Source organism: Protopterus annectens, chromosome 2.part1 (genome assembly GCF_019279795.1).
Source record: "Protopterus annectens isolate FY-2018-M chromosome 2.part1, PAN1.0, whole genome shotgun sequence".
Lineage (NCBI taxonomy): Eukaryota > Metazoa > Chordata > Ceratodontiformes > Protopteridae > Protopterus > Protopterus annectens.
The window spans coordinates 1674302876-1674323037 of record NC_056729.1 but is presented as its reverse complement, the minus strand read 5'-3'; positions in this window follow the sequence as shown (position 1 = coordinate 1674323037).

Sequence of the window (20162 nt, the reverse complement as noted above, 5' to 3'; positions counted from 1 at the left end):
CCTAGCCATGCATGCCAAATCTCTGACAACTTCTGGTACCCTGTGTAAGCAGGGGCTTGGTAGATGAAACATTTACAAGCAGGGGCCTGGGAGATGAACCATTTACAAGCAGGGGCCTGGGAGATGAACCATTTACAAGCAGGGGCCTGGGAGATGAACCATTTACAAGCAGGGGCCTGGGAGATGAACCATTTACAAGCAGGGGCCTGGGAGATGAACCATTTACAAGCAGGGGCCTGGGAGATGAACCATTTACAAGCAGGGGCCTGGGAGATGAACCATTTACAAGCAGGGGCCTGGGAGATGAACCATTTACAAGCAGGGGCCTGGGAGATGAACCATTTACAAGCAGGGGCCTGGGAGATGAACCATTTACAGGCTGCTCATGTCCATTATTGATGTAGGTGCCAAACCAGGGATGAATTTCCTCTTCCCCATCCAATTATCCAAGTTACACTTGAATTGGTTTCAGGAGGAACTCTGCTTCACATGGAGGGGGAGCCTGTTCCAGAGATGGAGTAGTCTCTGGGATACATACCTGCCTCTCCAGTAGGTCCTACTTATATCACAGGCAAGGTTTAAGTCTTTAGAATGGGTAATTCTGGTGCTGTATGTTTTGCTGATATGCAGAAGGTCCATCAGCGTGTGGTCTGACAATGTCCTGTATGCCAAGCATAGCTCTCCCCTCAACAGCCTGTAGGAGACAGAATACAGGGATAGGGCCTTGAGATGGTCTGCATAGAACATGTTACTTACACCCTGTATTCTTTTAGTGATGAACCTCTGTGGATGCTGTATTTATTGGATATGCCTGGTTAGGTACATACAATAGGGGCATTGTACTCAATGATAGGTCTGATGAATAATTAATTCAGTGGAACCATGACTTTCTTGGACCTAGATGCCATACTTTTGTTTAAAAGTTGTGCAACATAGAATGATTTCCTCACTACTGTAGATGCGTGATGGTCAAAGTCTAGATTACTAACTACTGGTCATCTCTAAGGGGTATGTTGTCAATATGCTAGTTACCAGGGGTGGATGACGTCCCAATGGATACTATTATGCATTTTTTGGCATTTAGTTTTAGTCCATGGCTCTGACACCAGTTGTTTGTTTGTGTAAGCCCTTCTGGAAGAACACTGTGTTGGTGTGGGATTCAACGACAGCTCCTAATCTGCAAGCATCTGCAAATTTAGTCAGCCAGAGACCATTGACATTGGCCTTGACTTCAGAGAAGTAAATGCCAAAAAGTAGTGGTCCAAGGACTGATCCCTGAGGGACTCCACTTGTGACTGGCCTCTTTGTAGAGGTAGTCTCCGCAATTTTGACTTCCTGGGTCCTGACTGTGAGCCAGTTGGCTATCTATCTGGTGACGTACTGGTTTGTACCTAACCTCTTGAGTTTGTCAACAATGCCAGAGTCGGGTATTGTGTCAAATGCCTTGGCCAGGTCAAAGTAGGCAGTGTGAACCATTTTGCCGTCACCCATGGCTTTGGTGACTTTCTCAAAGATGTCCACCAGGTTGAGTAGGCATGATCTTCCCTTGATGAAACCAAACAAGATCTGGTCCAGTGTCTCGAGGTTTACTATATTATTATTGATCATTTCCATGATAATTCTTTCCATGCCTTTGCATATAAGACCTAGTGAGATTTATGGGTCTATAGTTTCCAGGGTCTGTAGATGGCCCACCGTTGTGCCTAGATAGATGACTGTTGTTAAACTCCATTCATGAGGCACAACATCTGTTTGAAGGCTGCAGTTAAATAGCAATTCCAGAGGTCCTGTTAGATCATGTTTCATGTTATTTAGAAGGCATCCTGGGATATTGTCTGAGTGTACTAATGCAGTGTTCTTGGTCTTAGAGAGAACATTAAGGACCTGTTCCCTAGTAATAACAGGGGGAGTTATATTTGATGGTATTTCCTGAGGGAAGGTTCAAGGAGGGAGAGAGAGGAATAAAGTTGGAGCTGAATTTGTCGGCCAGTAGGTTTGCTATATCTTCTAGCTCAGTATACGTGCCTCCATTTACAATGAGCTCTGCACACAATTGTGTATTGCCCTTGAGGATGTCGGCATAGCTAAAGAATGCCTTGTGGTTGTCTATGACCTAGGAGGCAAATTTTACTCAAATTTGACTTTGATAAACTTTATTTGTCCTCTGAGTTGTTTAGTTTGATGAAAGTGCTTTTATCCTGCTGTGTGCTGCACCTCCTAATTTTTACCATGATTTTCTTTCTTCTGTTATACAGCCTAATGATTTTGTAATTCCACTAGAGTGGCTTGTTTTTTGAGTTAGTCCTGTACTTCTTCCTGGTGGATACAGATGCCTATGCAGCTATTAACATGCTTGTACAGGGTTTCTCTGAACAGTTCTGCACAGGCAGCAGTGTTCTCTGTGTGTTTGAGGGCTTCAAATGTTGCCTTATTATCACCTAATAGCAGGAAGTTAGCATTAGAGTAGTTTCTGAATATTCCAGGGTTAGCTGGGGGTCCAGGTTTTATTTTTACTTCAAAGGAGACCATTTTGTGGTCCAACCTTACCAAAGAAGACATTACACTAGAGATTGTGCAGCATTTTCCCATATTAGTGAGGACCAGATCCAGTATGGTTGCACCCTCTAGGTCTTATTGACAATCTGTTTCAGGGAGTTTGTGTTTACAAAATCCAGGAACCTCTGTCCTTGCACATTGTTGTCATATAACATTCCCAGTTAATAGTGTGTTAATTAAAGTCGACCATGAAATGGTATTGGGTTGGATGGTGAGTTCATAGGTTCATAGGTTCATAGGTTTATACTAGGCTATCTGCCCTAAGGCATTTATAAGCCTAGCCCAAATTTTTGTGGCTTACGCCACCCCTTATATGAAAAAATACTGTGCCCATTAGTTTGTTGTGCCTCTGTCCAGCAGTGTGTTTCCAATAAATTTAAATACATGCTATGAGTTTCCTGGGTCATAGAGGGGGACCTATAGCTTGCAAGGAAGTGGTATTGGATTTTGCCTGTAGTAATCTAAACATGGAGTAGCTCAAGTGCATTGTTCTGTGTGACCGGCCTTGAGGTATATTTATTTTTGATGTACATCAAGACACATCCACCTTTAGTCCCTGTCTGTATAGCAACTGATCTAAATGTGTGGAAGGCATTATAACCCTGCACTGTTGGTGCGCTGTGTGCCGCTTTAAACCATGTCTCAGTGACCGCATAGATGTCAGCATTCTATAGGGTGAGGACACCTTCTAGGGAGTGGTACTACAGTATAATCTGCCATTACAGATGGTCCTTTCCCACCATTTCTCCAAACCAACCTGATTCACATGGGCATCTTGAGACAATGTAGTAATTGCCTTGTGTATACTGACAACCACTTAGTCCTGAAACAAATCAATACCGTATGTGAGAGATGTAATTACGCTAGCAATTTAGAAACAATTCTCTCATGTAACAAAAAACAAAACATCATGCAGGTTGCCAGCTCATGCACTTCACCTCTCACACAAGTTCAGGACACAACACATAAACCCACATATGCAGAGGTACTCACTAGAAGCCTGCCAAAAATCAGAGACCTCCCAAGTGCACATTATCTGCACACTCCTCAACATGTATAGAAACCACTGCACATAACAACACACATATCAGTGTCTCATCAAATAAGCCCGTAAGGCAAAACACCTCAAAACTTAATGTCTTGGTCATAAGAGATGAGACTCCATAGTGAGACACACAGATGTCCCCCTCACCAGGGTGGACAATAAGAAGGTCATGGTCAGCTGCCTATTGGGTGCCAGGATCTATCAGATCATGCATGCACTCAACTCACTGAACAACAAGTACCGTTATGACTCTGCCATAGTTCATGTTGGGATGAATGACTTGGGAAGTACCTCCCTGGACTATATGAAGAGAGAGACATGACTGAACTCTCAGATTATGTGTTGCAGGCAGGTATGACCGTAGCTCTAAGCAGCATTCTACCTTCACCCAGGATGATGCCACAATATAAACAAACAATGATTGACTTCAACAATTGGCTTAGCTTCTGGTGTCAGTCTAGGGGATCCAGTATTTGTCAGCTTGGGAACACATGGTCAACAGGCCATGCTGCTTTGCCAGAGATGGTCTGCACCTGTCTCCCTTAGGCTTTCAGATATGGGTAAGGTGTTTACCTCCCCCACAGTACCTTTTTTTAGGCAATGGCAAAGCGACAAAATTTCTGATGTAGCAAAATCCACTTGAGACAAATTCAAGGTTCTGCTGCTTAATGCTACTAGTCTAAAGATGAAACTGCACTCCCTGGAAGCACTCCTCACCTTGGAAGATACTGATGTCTGTGCAGTCACTGAAACATGGTTCAAGGCCGTGGAGAGCACCTCAGCTGTGCAAAGCTACAATGCCTTCAACATATTTGGACCTCAGAATGAGTGTGAAAGAACCAAAGTGGAGGAGTATCCCTTTTCATTAAAGTCAAAACTGGTCAAACAGTATGACTCTCTCGAACTACTTCATACCCAATTAATATAGTCAAAACATCTTTCCACACCATTGCTAGCTATAGGTCCCCCTCCATGAACCAAGAAAAGCACAATGCCTACCTGGAATGACTGGAGTCAATTGCCATACAGCCCAAAACCTTAGTAATGGACGATTTCAATTATCCCTTCATTAACTGGGTAACATACATGATCTCAAACAGGCTCGCCCAGAGATTCCTGGACTTTGTCAGTGGGAATGCTTTGGAACAGACAGTCTGCATCCCCACAAGGGGTTCTAATGTCCTTGACATAGTGCACACCAACATGGGTGGACACTGCACTGCCCCCCTGTATGATGTCCTCCCTGGTAAGGCTGGACCATAAATCAGCCTCATTTGAAGTAACTATTGGACCTCACAACCCCAAAGGAGCAAAAAACAAAGTAACTTTTCCAAAGCAAACTACAGCCTACAAAGTGATGGTATAAAAAGTTTTATACTCCCTGCAGTCACAGGCAGTACTGACTTCTATGCAGAGATGTACACAACTTCCCTGTACAGTATAGATTCAGTTATACCTGACTGGATTAAAACCAGGCCCTCCCAAAAAACAAGCAACCTTGGTGGACCTCTTGTATAGACAGATTGTATAACAAAAGGAAGAAACTGATGTCCAGGAACAAGAGGCAACTTCCTCTGCAGATGAAGAATTCCCTCCACAGACTGAACAAGCAAATCAGAGGTCTTGTAAAGTCCTCTAAAACTAATTGTGAAGCTAAAATAGCATCCCTAGCCAAGGCATTATTTAACTATCTATCTGAAATCTAAAAGGGAGTGCCCAGCTATGTGCCGAATTGGTAGTAGATGGTACCACTCACACTATACTGGAGGAAATTCCCAACCTGCTAGCTGACAGATTTGGTGCAAATGTCATCCCTATCCCCACCAACCACCCCAAAGCACACCTGGCAGCAGTTCTCTACCTAATATCTCTAGAGATCAAGTCATATCTGCACACTCTAAGGCAAAAAACATGGCCTCAGTAGGACCAGATAACATCCTAAGTTGCTTACTAAGCAGTCTAAAACAGTACCTAACTGACCTGCTTGTCCTTCTCTTTAACCATACCCTGAGAACTAGCTTTGTACCACCAGAATCAAGAACAACAAAGGGGGAGTCCTCAACTGATCCTGGAAGCTATAGACCCGTATGTCTAAACAGCCTCATCTGCAAGGCCATAGAAAGGATCATCATGTACCTTATCAACAAGGACATAGGCTTCAGACTCTAGACCCAACCCAGTTTGACTTTGTTAAGTGTAGATCATGCTTATTGAACCAGGATGACTTCTTTGAGAAAGTCAGCAAAGCCCTGGATGAAGGTAAGATAGTGCATACCGCCTATATGGACCTAGCCAAAGCCTTTGACACAATCCACCACTCTGGTATCATTGAAAAACTGTTCCAGCTAGCTGTTAACCCTTACATCACTAGATGGTAGTTAATTGGCTCACCAACAGAACACATGCTGTCAAAGTTGGTGACTCCACCTCTACTAGTAGACCTGTCACCAGTGGTGTACCACAAGGATCTGTACTGGGCTTTTTACTATTTGGAATCTATTTCTTGGAAGTCCAGGCCAAAGTAGATGGCCTTTGGCTTACTAGGTTCACTGATGATTGTAAACTAGGTGCGATCATTGAGTCCCCCAATGATGTTAACATATTACAGGAGGGGCTAACACAAACAAATGACTGGTGCCAAAGTCATGGCCTAAAACTAAATGTAAAAAAGTGCACTATTATCCCATTTGGCAAAGTGGAATTCAACACTAATTTCAATATTGACAGCACCCCTCTAAGTTTAAACCCAGTGGTGCAAGGTTTGGGAACACAGTTCGACAACAATCTGAACTTTGACCATCAGGTTTCCACAGTGGTAGGGAAAGCCTTCGACATCGCACATCTCATAAGTAAAGGGATGTCATCAAGTTCTAAAGATGTTATAACCCTACTTTACTTGACCCTAATCAGACCATTAATAGAGTACAATGCTCTCTTTTGCATGTATCTCATGAGACACCTGCAGTAACTGGAGAGACCACAGTGGTTTCTCACTAAGAAGATACAGGGCCTCCAAACCATGACCTATGTGGATAGACTGAAAGCAGTGTGACTGTACTAAAACAAGGGTATTTTTTAAATTTAATAACCATGTAAATGAAATGGTGCATTTAATGACCCTTTTCAGATGTGGCCTGGGCTTCAACCAGCATGTTTTTGAGAGAAAACCAGAGTATACATATGCACACATAATGGGGACCTGCAAACAACACACACACAATGAATGGAAATAAAGACTGAATCTTAGACTTGGAGAAGTAAAGCAGGGATTGTACAACTGTGCCAGCATGTTATCTGCCATTTTTCTCAGAGTTGGCCTGAAATATATGGAAATGAAATGCCTTGCTCAGGCCCAGACTGTATGAAGATGGGGATTGATGAGATTCAGGCTTGAGTCTTCCATTTTGAAGCCCTTTGCCTTAATGCATATGCTATACTGCCTTTAAAACAGAGTATCTAATCTCCACATCACTGTCGTAGTTGAACCTGATATTTTGCTTGCACAGGTATTTGCAACTACTTCCTCATGAAAAAGTATTTGATTTACTATTAGACATGAGTGATGCATGTAAACTGTGGGAGAGAAATGTGTGACTGCTGCCATAGTTTATTTTTTCATTAATGGAGCAGAATATAGTTACACTTTCATGTTTTATGGTATTACCATGTGCAAATAAAAGTATGGTAAAGTGTGTGCTGGCTTCCAGTATCTCTCTTTCGCTATGATAAGAGAAATAATAAAAATGTAATTTAAATAATATAGCTTCATGAAAAGACTTGCTGGAAGGGTGGGAGGTGAAACATCTCCCATTTTCCTGAATGTTTCTTTTGGGATATAATGTTCACACCCAGAGGGGAAAAGAAGTAAAACAAGAAAACAAGGCTACCACAGGCAAGTACACTTTATGCGAAGTGGCTGACAGAGCAAGACATACCTTACTGTTTTTGCACATCCTAACTTTTATTTTTTTAAATTTTATTTAACATTTGTTGACCGGGAAAGTCCGACTAGGTTCCACAGATCCTGTTTTCAGCGGAGGCCCGGGGAGAAATGCTGCAGAAGCATGTCTTTAGAATGTGGGAGGAAACCGGAGTACCCGGAGGAAACCCACGCGAATGCAGGGAGAACATGCAAACTCCACACAGAAGGCACCCCAGCCGAGAATTGAACCGGAGAACCTCTTGCTGTGAGGCGACAGCATTAACCGCTGCACCACTGCGCCACCCAACTTCTAGTGTTGGCAGCTACAAAATGGCAAACTCATGCCAGTTCCATGAAAATGATTTCTTCAAATGCAGAGTCTCAGTGGAAAATCAAACCTTTAACACTGCATTTGACAAACTGTTTTCTTGTGATTGATCACATTTTAACTCCTTCCATGCAAGGTACTATGAACACTGCACTCCAGCTGCTGTTATTTACTTATTACTAGTTAACCTAAGTGAGCTGGTCAATGTCTTGCCCACAAAGGTAAATGTAAATACAATATATAAACAATGTAATGCGGCCAGTAATTATGGAGGAAATCGCAGCACCTATAGATACACTGAGATAATATACACACTCCACATAAACCCTAGGTGCTGCAGCTATAGGATAGAGATTGTACCACTGAGGCAGTGTACTGTCCAGAGCTGCTGTAATATGGGGATAAGGGAGATCAGCCTAATATTAACATTCATCAGAATCAATATTTTTGCTGAAGTTGTCGAAAATACTGATTTGTTTGGCTGGCAAAGGAAGAAACGACTGGTTTTGCAGAAGTGTCTTCACATCAAACAATGGTATTCTTCACCTGGGTTCCTGTTATTAAAGTGTACTACAGGGGTCCTATGATGAACACCCCTTCCATGTACAGATGAAGACAGATGGTGACAATATACTTCATAGGTTCATAGATGTGCAGTAGGCTAATGTCCCTGGAGCCTTTACAAGCCGAGCCCATAGGATTACCCTGGCATCGTCCCACTTGACCTTAGTTCCCATGGCCTCTGTCGAGTAGAGCCACTGGAGTTCCCTACGGTGAATTTTCTATTTCCATCCACTCATCAAGATTTCTCTTGAAGAGGGCCAGTGAGGTGCTCTGCTTGACATGTATGGGAAGTCTATTCCATAGCATGGGCAGTTTCTGAGTGAGGAACCTGTCCCTCCAGCATGTTCTTTTAATTGAGGTAATGAGGTTGAGGTTGAGGTCTCGGGAGCGTGTGGTGCGGAGGGATTGGGATTTCTTTAAATGGAGCATTTCTAACAGAGCAGGTCAGACATGGCTTTGTAAGTGAAGCAGAGATCGCCCCTAAATAGGCAATATGAGACAGAGAATAGTTGGAGTTTTTTTAGTCTGTCCATATAGGACATGTGTTTAAGTGCTAGTGTGAGATAAGCTGAGAAGGAGTCTGATGAAAGAATAAAACTGGATAGCAAAGAGAGGTATGGGGATGAATAAGAAGCTAAAAAGACAAGGACATATATGTAGGATCCATCAAAAGTATTAGTGACAGTATTCCTCATCTTAAATAACATCAGTAAACATTTATAATGTCCCTAAATATGATAAAGAAATGTATTACTCCTGACTTAAATGCAAAACATTCAAGCAAATAAGGCAACAAACCGTTTGTTGAAGAAAAGAAGATGAAGAAATGTAATGTGAATCTTGTAGAAGAATACAATTGTATTAATGAATATAAAACCTGATTGCTTTGGGAATACGTGTCTTCAGTGCAGCTGTTGATTCAGGTTGCTTACCGCTTGCTGTGAAATGCTTATGATGTGGGGGAGGAGAAGGCCGCCTGCTCGTTTTACACTGATGACTAACATCTTCCTTTTCACTGTCTGAAAAATGAAGCACAAGCTTATGTAGGCTTAAAAAAGCACATTTCTAAAGTTTCATTTGCTCCAAAAACCATGACTACTGACAGAAAGTACCAAGACAAGGCATGAATGTGACACGGAAAGAATGCTGTAGGGAAACACACTAAGCTGCTAATGAATGCTGCTGTCATGATCTGATACTTAGCATTATAGGAGCTGTATTTCTACTTTGCAAAAGGAAACAGCAGCTTTATTTCCCAAGCTGAGTGAATTATCTGGATTATGTTAGCATGGATTTTTTTTTTTCTGAAGCAACATAAATTAAACTAAGGAAAACAGCCTAAAATGGCCACCACAGTTTGGGCACGTACTTCCTGATATTCAGCCTGAACAAGAATATTCCGGAACTCCTGAACCAAGCTTAGAAATGAAGCACTGTGAGCTCCCTGACGTTTAGGTAGCATAAACTGTCAAGACAGTGGACAGCGGCCAACTATTCAGGCCAAAACAACTAGAAAAAATAGCCTTTTGAGCTTTTTGAGCTAAGCTAAAATAGCAAGCAGTAGTACTGAGAAATATTTGTAAATTAAACTCCAAACAGTAGTAATAAAATTGTAAAAAATCTTGTTGTGATCAAAATTTCTTCACTTTTGTGAATAACAACAGCTTCACGTTCTTCGTACCAAAACAACAAGTCTTCTTGTTGCGATTAAAAATAGCTTCACTTCTTAGTAGTAAAAAATCTTTATTGGTTGAAATTTATATAAATTTAAATCGGCAGATTTTCCTGACAATATTCCTGAACAAAGAAAGAACATTGCCTCAGGTTTACACAGTAGTCGTTTTGCTAAAATATTTTCCAGGAGCTGAGGACTGGTACAGTCAATAGCTTTGAGTTGAAATTTGACAATCCTACACTGCCTGCTGAGTGGGGAACAGAACCCCCACATAATAATAGTAGCTGTTCCTCACCCCTCTTTCATCATATACATCTGCGGTCAGTTTTACAACATCGTATTTATTCCTGGCCTTCTGCTTGGCAGCCCTGGGCATAGAAAACCATGCAGTATGTGGCATTGTTTGTTTCTGGAAATAAAATGCAAAGTCAGTGGATTTTTTTGGCTTGGAATTTGTTTAAGCAGGTATGTGAACTGGCTCAAGCACTCCTTTCAGCCATGACTAGGATCAAAGACAGGATTAAGTATGAAAACCATTTACAAAGTCAAATGCTGTTTAACAAAAGCAGATTGAAAAAAAAAGGTTCTTATTTCATTTCATTGAATAAATTCACATAATTAAATGATCTAACTACAGCACACTATAATAAATAAGGTTCATAAAACTGAAAGATTCATTTTTTGGTAAGTTACTAGTTGCAGACTGAAGAGGCTGTGGAGAGGTGAACATTGTCTTCTGACAAAGTACCAAATACAAAGCTGCTCAGGTGAGACAGAAGTCTAATTAAACATGGCAGCGTTGGAGATATTTCTGTTAGAATTCCATAATCCCATGCTCAGTTTGCAGGTTGCTTTCTAAACAATTTCTGATGTTTTCTTGGATATAAGGAGCGTAATACTGTTGTAATTTTCTGGTCAAATGCAGATTGCAAACAAAGATGTTTGAAAACTTGCTTGCAGACTGCAAAGTAAAGAGGCCAGTTAAACAGATGGATATGTCCAGAATGGGAATCCATTTTGTGCTGAGAAGGGAAATACATCAGTGTTGGAAACTGAGATAAATATACACACTTTGTTTAAGCAGAATGAATTATATAATTTCTGCAGGCGTGTGCTTGACTGCTAGGAGTTTGTGACCTGCAGCATTCAGGCTCTTAACATCATTATAGCTATGCTAATAGTAATTTAAAACTAAGAAGTTTGTTTTAGAGATGTGTTCCTTATGTCTGCGGAGGTGGGTAGGGTGGGGGTGGGAGCACGAAAAAAATAGCCTGGAATTCCATAGATCCAGAACATAGTAAACAGAATTCTAATACATTGCTCATTTAAATACAATCATTATAACAACTTAACCTAGATGCTAAATTAAAGTACTGTTATTTAAACTGAGTTAATTATGACGTTATGACAGACGATTTATATAAAGTCAAATTTCTGATGGAGGCAGTGGCTTAGTGCAAGGCAGCAGTCAGCTCCTTGCACAGCGCTGTGGACCAACACTAGCTAGACTTAAATGCCACAAGCTTTGACATTGCCTCAAAGTAGTATCCCTGGATTCTTGTCTGATAGATGTCTGCAGTTTTTGGCTGTAACTGAAATGCAAATTGACATTTTATTTAATCAGAACACTCTTCTTCTTGTAAAGCTGGATAACCAATAAAATCACCCTAGACTGAGCAACCTATGATTATTCGATCTACCTAACCAAGCAGAAGGGGAAAAGGATGCTAGACTTTTTGAGACACTGATAGCAATATATTCTAGATAACACACAATTTGCTGAGCTAGTCATTAAAGGAATGCATCATGCTTTGACCTCCACCCAAATCCCCTACAACTATAAGCAGATCAAAGGCCATTGTGATGAAAATCTTGAACAAACAGGACAAACAGTAGGAACACATGACTGTCTGAACTAAGGGTCCTATCTAGCATAACAGTAGGACTATCCAGTTTGATAATGACTTTTCCTCCTGTGTTTTGTAAAACTAAAATGCCTTCTGGGAAATAAACAAGCTGCTGAGATAAAAAAGGAATGAAGTATACTTGCTTTACTTAGCCAAATTAAAGGCCACTATTTAGATGTTCAATATGTCAGATGCCTTGGTGCGAGAGACAACAAAGGTAGCTCTTTTCTAAGCTTCAGTTGGAGACTGTGCAACAGTCTTCATTTACAAAGCATGTCAGTTGCAGCTGGAAGACCATTTCCAGGTGTGGAGATGCTCTGCACATTTAGGTTGATGGTAAGGAGACGGTTTCTTCACAGAGGTGGTGGAACTCCTATTTAACCTGACATTTTCCCTGTAGAGGCATTTACAACTACTTGCCCATTTGGTAGGTGTTTGATTACAATGACATCTATCTCTGAACCTATAAGTGATGCATGTACGACCTGGGGGACAGATGTGTATAAGTGATGCATGTACAAATTGGGGGACAGATGTGTATAAGTGATGCATGTATGATCGGAGGGACAGATGTGTATAAGTGATGCATGTACGATCTGGGGGACAGATGTGTATAAGTGATGCATGTACAAATTGGGGGACAGATGTGTATAAGTGATGCATGTATGATCGGAGGGACAGATGTGTATAAGTGATGCATGTATGATCGGAGGGACAGATGTGTATAAGTGATGCATGTACGATCTGGGGAACAGATGTGTATAAGTGATGCATGTATGGTCTGGGGGAGAGATGTGTATAAGTGATGCATGTACGATCTGGGGAACAGATGTGTATAAGTGATGCATGTATGGTCTGGGGGACAGATGTGTATAAGTGATGCATGCATGGTCTGGGGGACAGATGTGTATAAGTGATGCATGTATGATCGGAGGGACAGATGTGTATAAGTGATGCATGTATGATCGGAGGGACAGATGTGTATAAGTGATGCATGTACGATCTGGGGAACAGATGTGTATAAGTGATGCATGTATGGTCTGGGGGACAGATGTGTATAAGTGATGCATGTACGATCTGGGGAACAGATGTGTATAAGTGATGCATGTATGATCGGAGGGACAGATGTGTATAAGTGATGCATGTATGGTCTGGGGGACAGATGTGTATAAGTGATGCATGTACGATCTGGGGAACAGATGTGTATAAGTGATGCATGTATGATCGGAGGGACAGATGTATATAAGTGATGCATGTATGGTCTGGGGGACAGATGTGTGGCTACTGCCATTCTTATTACTTTGATGGGTCAGAATTAAGATGCTCCTTTGTTTTATGGTATTACTGTGTGCAAAGAAAGCATCAAAAATGATGTGGTGGCTCCCTGTATCTCTCTTCCTCTGTGGTATCTTTCTCCCATGTTGACCTCCGACAAATGTCTGTATGTTGTTTGCATGTTTTCCTGTGTCTCTTTGGGGTCCAACCCACCACCCAAAATCCTTCTGAATGTCTCCAAATAAAACTATCCCAAGAATGGAACTGAATGCAGCAGCACAGACTCTGGGGGAAGAGTTGTGTAGACCAACTGCTTTGGGCATCAACTGTGGTGTGCAGTGTCCTCTAGATAGAAGAACATGGATCACAGACTGCTTAACATGTCAGCGATAGCCAGTAGATGGTGTAAAAATTGGTCTAGGTGATTTGATTGTAATGTCACCAAAAATGGGCACAGGTATTTGCCATTGATAAGTGGGTTTAGCCTACAACTATGCCAGGGACCCGTGTTAATGTGATGGCAGGTCTGTGTGTCCTTACTAGCCACTGTATTCCTGCCATAAAGTAAATCTGCCCTGAGTCAATAAGCTGCCCTGAGTCAATAAGCTACTAGTTGGCTGATGTCCAGTTGCCCAGCTTGAGCTAGTTGAGATAGCACTGTTGATCGAAAGCTAGACATGAAAACCAATCAACCTGACAAACATGAACTAAGGACTATAGGCTCCCTAACAGGATGCAGCTTGAAAGGGGATGACATGATGGTCAGGAAGGGGCTGGATATTCCCTGTGTCCTGGAAACAACAATGGAAGGGCAGTGCAGCAAAGCCACTTCCACTGGGATCCAGAGTGTACTATTCAGGAGAAGGACAGGCGTGGAAATTGAGGTAAAGGACAGATTTCAGAAGACAGTGAGGTATATGATTAGAATAAGTGATAGAGTCATGACAATCAGATTCCAGGGTAAGGATAGGACACCATTCATAAATGCATTTAGGCAGCAGTTGCAGCACCTACTAAATAATGCAGGACAACATGGGATGATGTTGATAATGAGGGACCTGAATGCCTATATCAGGACAGACAGAAAAGGATATGAGGACTGCCTGGGTCCACATGGGTGGGGCAACAGGAACAAAGAACAGGCAATTCTAAACTTCTGTCTGGCAATGCCTTGATGGTGGTCAACACATGGCTCAGCAAGACAGACAGTCAGAAGAGTACATACAAGAGTGACCAACATGCAACTCAGGTAGAGTTCCTCCTAGTAAGGAAAGGGCACTGGGTCGACTCAATGATTGCAAAGTCATCCCCAGTGAAATAACTGCCCCACAGCATAAACTACTGGTTGTCACAATCAGCTGCAAGCATTGGGTCGGAGAAAGCTCTAAGATCAAGAGATACTAAGCTGAAGACCTGGAAGTTAACTGGAGAGAAAGCTAAAAGAATGAAAATATTATTATTATTATTTGATATTAGTTAACCAGGTTAGTCCAGCTGAGCCTAATGGCCCGTTTTCAGTGGAGACCCATGGAGAAAAGCTCCAGTTTACAGAAAGTTAAAAAACCTTACATGAAATAATATAAACAAAAATATAAACAAAATAATACAAAAGATAATACAAAAAAATACAAAAATATATGATAACATGCGGTGTTGAAATAAAATAACATACAATAGATAACCCATCAGTAGAGAAAAGACAGCATATTGCACAATGAGAGAAAGCATATGCAGTAAAAAAAAGCAAATATCTTTTATCAGGGAGCATAAAAACAATATATGGAATGTTTCTGCACATTGAGTGATGGTTAGCTAAGTATAGAGGGTAGGTGTTAAAGGACGAGAAAGTGATTTTTGTGTAAACTAGACAGGAGAAAATATGGACAAAAGGTATTCAGAGAAAGGAGAAGCGAGGTGGAAGTAGGGAGGTTGGAATAGAATGCATTGTCAGTTAAGGGGGATTATGGCAAGGGCAGGGTTTTTAGTTCAGGAAGTAGTTTTTGACTTCTGATTTGAAGATGCTGGTACGGTTGATGCTGTGGATGTTAGCAGGAAGCCTGTTCCAAACTTGGGATACTGAGTTTTTGTAGAGGAGTCCGACAACATTTTTATTAGGTTTATATATGGCTAGAAAGTTCTGTCCAGAGCTCTGAAGAGAATGAGTTTGGATGTAAGAGGATACTAAAGAAGAAAGCGAGGGGCAGGCTAAGGGCTTATTTAGCAAGGAGTGTGTGAGTTGCAGCTGTGAAAGAAGAAGGAGCTGGGGGAATTCAAACCAATGATGCAATTTATATGGTTGGCCACAGGCGAATCTGGGTATGTTGTGATAGGCTTGTTCAAGTTTGGATAGTAGGGATAACTGGAGATGGGTAAGGATTGGGGAGGCATGTAGAAGGGATGGAAGGAGGAATGATTGAGCGAAAGTGGCCTTGGAGTTAGGAGCTAGGAATTTTCTATTTCTATAGAGGAGAGCTAGTTTCTGGTTAGTTTTCTTGATGCAGTGTTGTACATGGATGCCGAATTTTAGCTGGTCATCTATTATAGTACCAAGAAGCTTAGAGTGTGGTTCCGCTTTGATCAGGGTATTATCAAGGGAAGAGATGGTAAAGGTAGATTTGTGGTGGGAGAGATATTTGGGAAGGAACAGAAGGAGCTTAGTCTTTTTTGGGTTTAGTATGAAATGATGGTCAGTTAGCCATTTCTCTACAGATGAGAAGGTGTTTTGGGTAATGGAAAGAAGGTTGGAGATGTTGTCAGAGAAAGAGATGAGGATGCAGTTGTCAGCATATTGCATGAGAGAGGAGGTGGTGCAGGAGGAGTAGAGTTTATTACTGAAGATATTGAAGAGGAGAGGACCAAGGATAAATCCTTGAGTGATGCCAGTCTGGATAGGTAGAAAGGTGGAATGCTATCGCACGGACTGGAGCCTGTTTGAGAGGTAGCTTGAGAACCACTGAATGGTAGAGAGGGAGAGGCTAAGATCAGTTAAATTAGCAATTAGCTTGGGATGAGGGCCAGTATCGGAAGCTTTAGAGAGATCGAGGAAAAGATAAGATACAAGACGATTTTTGTCCCTGGCTTCAGCAACAGTGTGAGTGAATTATAGGAGGGCTGTGGAGGTGCTATGGTTACGCCTGAAGCCATGTTAAGAAGGGGTCATAAGTCTTGCATCAATTAGGTATTTAAGAAGCTGGGTATGAATACATTTTCAAGGATTTTGGAGAGTGGACAGAGAATGGCAATTGGTCTGTAGTTAGATGGGTCTGTGGAGTTACCGCCTTTGTGGAGAGGTATGGTATAGAAAGTTTTCCAAATATCAGAGACTGTGGCTTCTTGGCTAGATCTGTTTATAAGGATAGAGACAGGGTAGGAGAAAGAGTGGGCTGCGAGCTTGAGAAGGAGGGAAGGGAGGTTGTCTGTAAAGGGAGAGCATGGTTTTAGTTTTAATAGAAGAGACTTTATGTAAGCAGTGGATACTGGGTGAAGAGAGAAAGGGATGGTCTTGCTAGTAATATGTGTGGTATGGGGGGGTTGACTTTGACAGGTTTGGTTTAGTTTTTGATTAGATTCAATAATGTGGGTATTGAGTAAGGTGACTGTTTTTAGGGTAGTATTGTTAGGAAAGGGATTGGGGGTGGTAGGTTCACCAGGGTGTAAAATTTTATTGATGGGGTGTCAGAACTTTTTTGGGTTAGTGTTATGGGTAAAATGGGCATCATGATAGAAGTTTTTCTTATCTTTATTGATTTGTTGTTTTTTTTAAAGGTTTTGGAGTTCTTTGTGTTTTTGGAGAAGTGTTGTAGTTTTACTTTTTAGCCATAGTTTCCAGTACGTGTCCATTTCCCTCATGAGGGTGAGGGTATTTTTAAAGAGGCAAGGAGAGTAAGTTGTTTTAATTCTAACTTTTCTTAGGGGTATATAGAGTCAGGGATGTCACAAAAAATGCAATTCAATTGTAGAACTGCATCACTGAAGGGAAGATACTTCAGGTGGCTCCGGCTAATGGCGATAAGCTTATCATTAAAGATTTCACTGTTAAAGGAGGAACGGTTGTGCCATTCTCTAAATAGGTGAGATTTGGGTGATTGAGTAGAGTGTCTTTCAACATGAGTAGGGAGGTGGTCGCTTAGGGAGTCAGGTAGGGTACTGGGGTTGTGATATAGAGTAGGGTCAGAAGTAAGAATCCAGTCTAAGGTGGGGCAGTTAGAGTTCTTGTTATTGTAACGAATAGGAGTAGAGATAAGTTGATTGAAGCCATGTAGGTTAATATGTAGAGAAGAAAAGGCAGGAGAGAGTTTTTGCCAGTCACTATTAATGTCACCGAGTAGTGTGGTCTCATAGGGGATGTTCAGAGGTATCATTTTGCACTTCTGCTGATTATTTTTTATTGTATTTCATAAGAATCCTGTATTAATTGTTACATTTCTTGCACTCTAGTTGAGTTTCAAAGCTGAACTCTTTTCACTGGTGTTGTAACACTTAATTACATTGTGTCTGCTACTTTTACAGACAGTAGTATCTAGATTGTGTGATTTCCCTGCACTTGAGCTCTAAAACCTGCATTTTTTACGTTAAGAGGGTTTTCTGACCACATTTTTGTGGCAGAAGTGTGCTTTAGCAAACCTATGTGAGTTGGGGGATGCTGGATGAAAACTTATTGTGCATTTTCCTGATTGGTCTGTAGGCCTTGCTCTTTATAAAACTTGTTTTTCTGATTCTATATAAGCCCAGTGTTTGTGCTGTGCTAGGCTGCTCTCTTTGCAATGGCAGTTAGCAGTGCCCTGTATAGATGCAAATGCTATGAAGTTAAAATTTCCCTTAGAATAACTATCTCTGCAGCTTATCCCTATCCCCTGCTGCTCTAGGAATGTCTAACGTGTGCACAGAGCAGCATCGCCTTGTTGGACAGCTGCAGTTCACACTGAGTATAACACGCATTCTTCATCCGTGCGTTATCGTCCCAGTCCAGTTAAATCTTACCGCTCTCCTCTCTGGTTAAACTCATAGTAAAAAAACAGAAACCATGGATAGGCACCGTCCTGCTATCTCTGTGGCCAACCTGGCAGACATCGGCATCCTGAGGTAATGTAACAATTATCTCGTGTATACTGGCAACCACTTAATCAAGAAAGAAGCAAACACTATATTTGTGAGATATAGCTACATTATGAAAATTAAGACACAACTCTCACATACTGACAAATCAAATGACAAGCAGGTTGTCAGTGCATGCACTTCATTTCTTACACTAAATAAGGTCTCCACACATAAACCTACATACATGGAGGTACTCAAAAGTAAATTACCAAAACCTCAGAGGCCTGCCATGGGCTGCCCTCAGAAGCCACATGCAAACAAATCCAAGACAAAACCAACCACTACACATAAAATACACATCACAGTGTATCCACAAGCAAAACCCTAAGGTGAAACACCACACATTCAAACATCTTGGTTGTAGGAGACTCCATTGTGAGACACATGGATGCCCCCCTCACCAGGTTGGAAAAATAAAGGGTTACAGCTTGCCTGTCAGGGGCCAGGATTTGCCAGATCATGCAGGCACTTAGGTCACTCAACTGCAAATACCATGTACATATTATGTATTTTACATGAATATTGTTCTGTTGCAACATTGTACACTGTGTAGCTTTTATCTCCGTCCCTCCGCTGAAAACAGGCTATTTTAGGCCCAGTAAACAAATAGAAATAAATAAATACATACATCCATACATGCATACCAGTATGACTCAGTCATAGTCTATGTGGGTGTGAATGACCTGAGATGTACCTTCCTAGACTATATAAAGAAAGACGTGATGGACCTCTCTGAATATGCGTCACAGGTTGGTATGAGCATCACAATGAGCAGCATTCTACTCTCACCAAGAATGATACCGCAATACATACATAAAACGATTGACTTCTAGAACTGGCTTAGCTACTGGTATAATTTCAAGGGGATCCGGTATTTGTCAGCCTGGGACAACATGATCGACAGACCACGCTGCTCTGCCAGAGGTGGTCTGCACCTGCCTGGCCTATAGGGCAATCTTCAACCTTGCCCTAATGGAAATGCTGCCCATCTGCAAGTCAAATGGCTTAAGAGTCACTCGCTCTAGAACCTAGCTTGTGACATCAACAGATCATGCTGGAGACACTGATATGTCTCCCAGAGACTGCCGCTTCTCTAGAGTAAACTCCCTGTTCACATAAAACAGAGCTCCTCACTGAGCCTATTCAAACACGACTTAGATGATTGGATGGGAGACCACAAATTCATCCATGGGGTGGCACCCTTGTCCCTTATGGACAGGAGTAGCCGGTGTTCATCACAGACCAACTCTGTTCATAAATTCGTTCTTAACTACTCAAAAAAGAACAAATGGGGATACTTGGGCTCTAGGGTCACTGGCTTAGTAACCTCCTTTGAACCTATGAACAAAAAATAGGAAAACAAAGGTGGAAAGTAGAAAAGAGGATTAGTAATGGAAAAGTTAAAAAAATAAAAACTGAAACTATTGATTACTTGCACAGTAAAGGATTTAGTGCAGAAAATTCAATTCTGGTGACATCACAGTATGATGGAATAATGAGTCCTCAGATTAAGGACAAACCAGTAGAACATGACATATTTGATCCCTTATCACATGAAGATGTTCTGGAGCCCTCAGAAGGAAACCAGTACAAAAGTTCAGTTAGAGTTGCACAGCAAGAGAAGGAGCAGGAAACAGTGGCAACTCTGATACAGTCGATATGGAGTGATAGGCCAGTGAGTCCCCATATGACAGAGCAATGGATTATGCAGGATGCAGCTGAAGAGAATATGTCACAGGATGATTTTCTGGAACTTTCTGTAGAATGTCTGCAGGAAATACAGAACAAAGAAT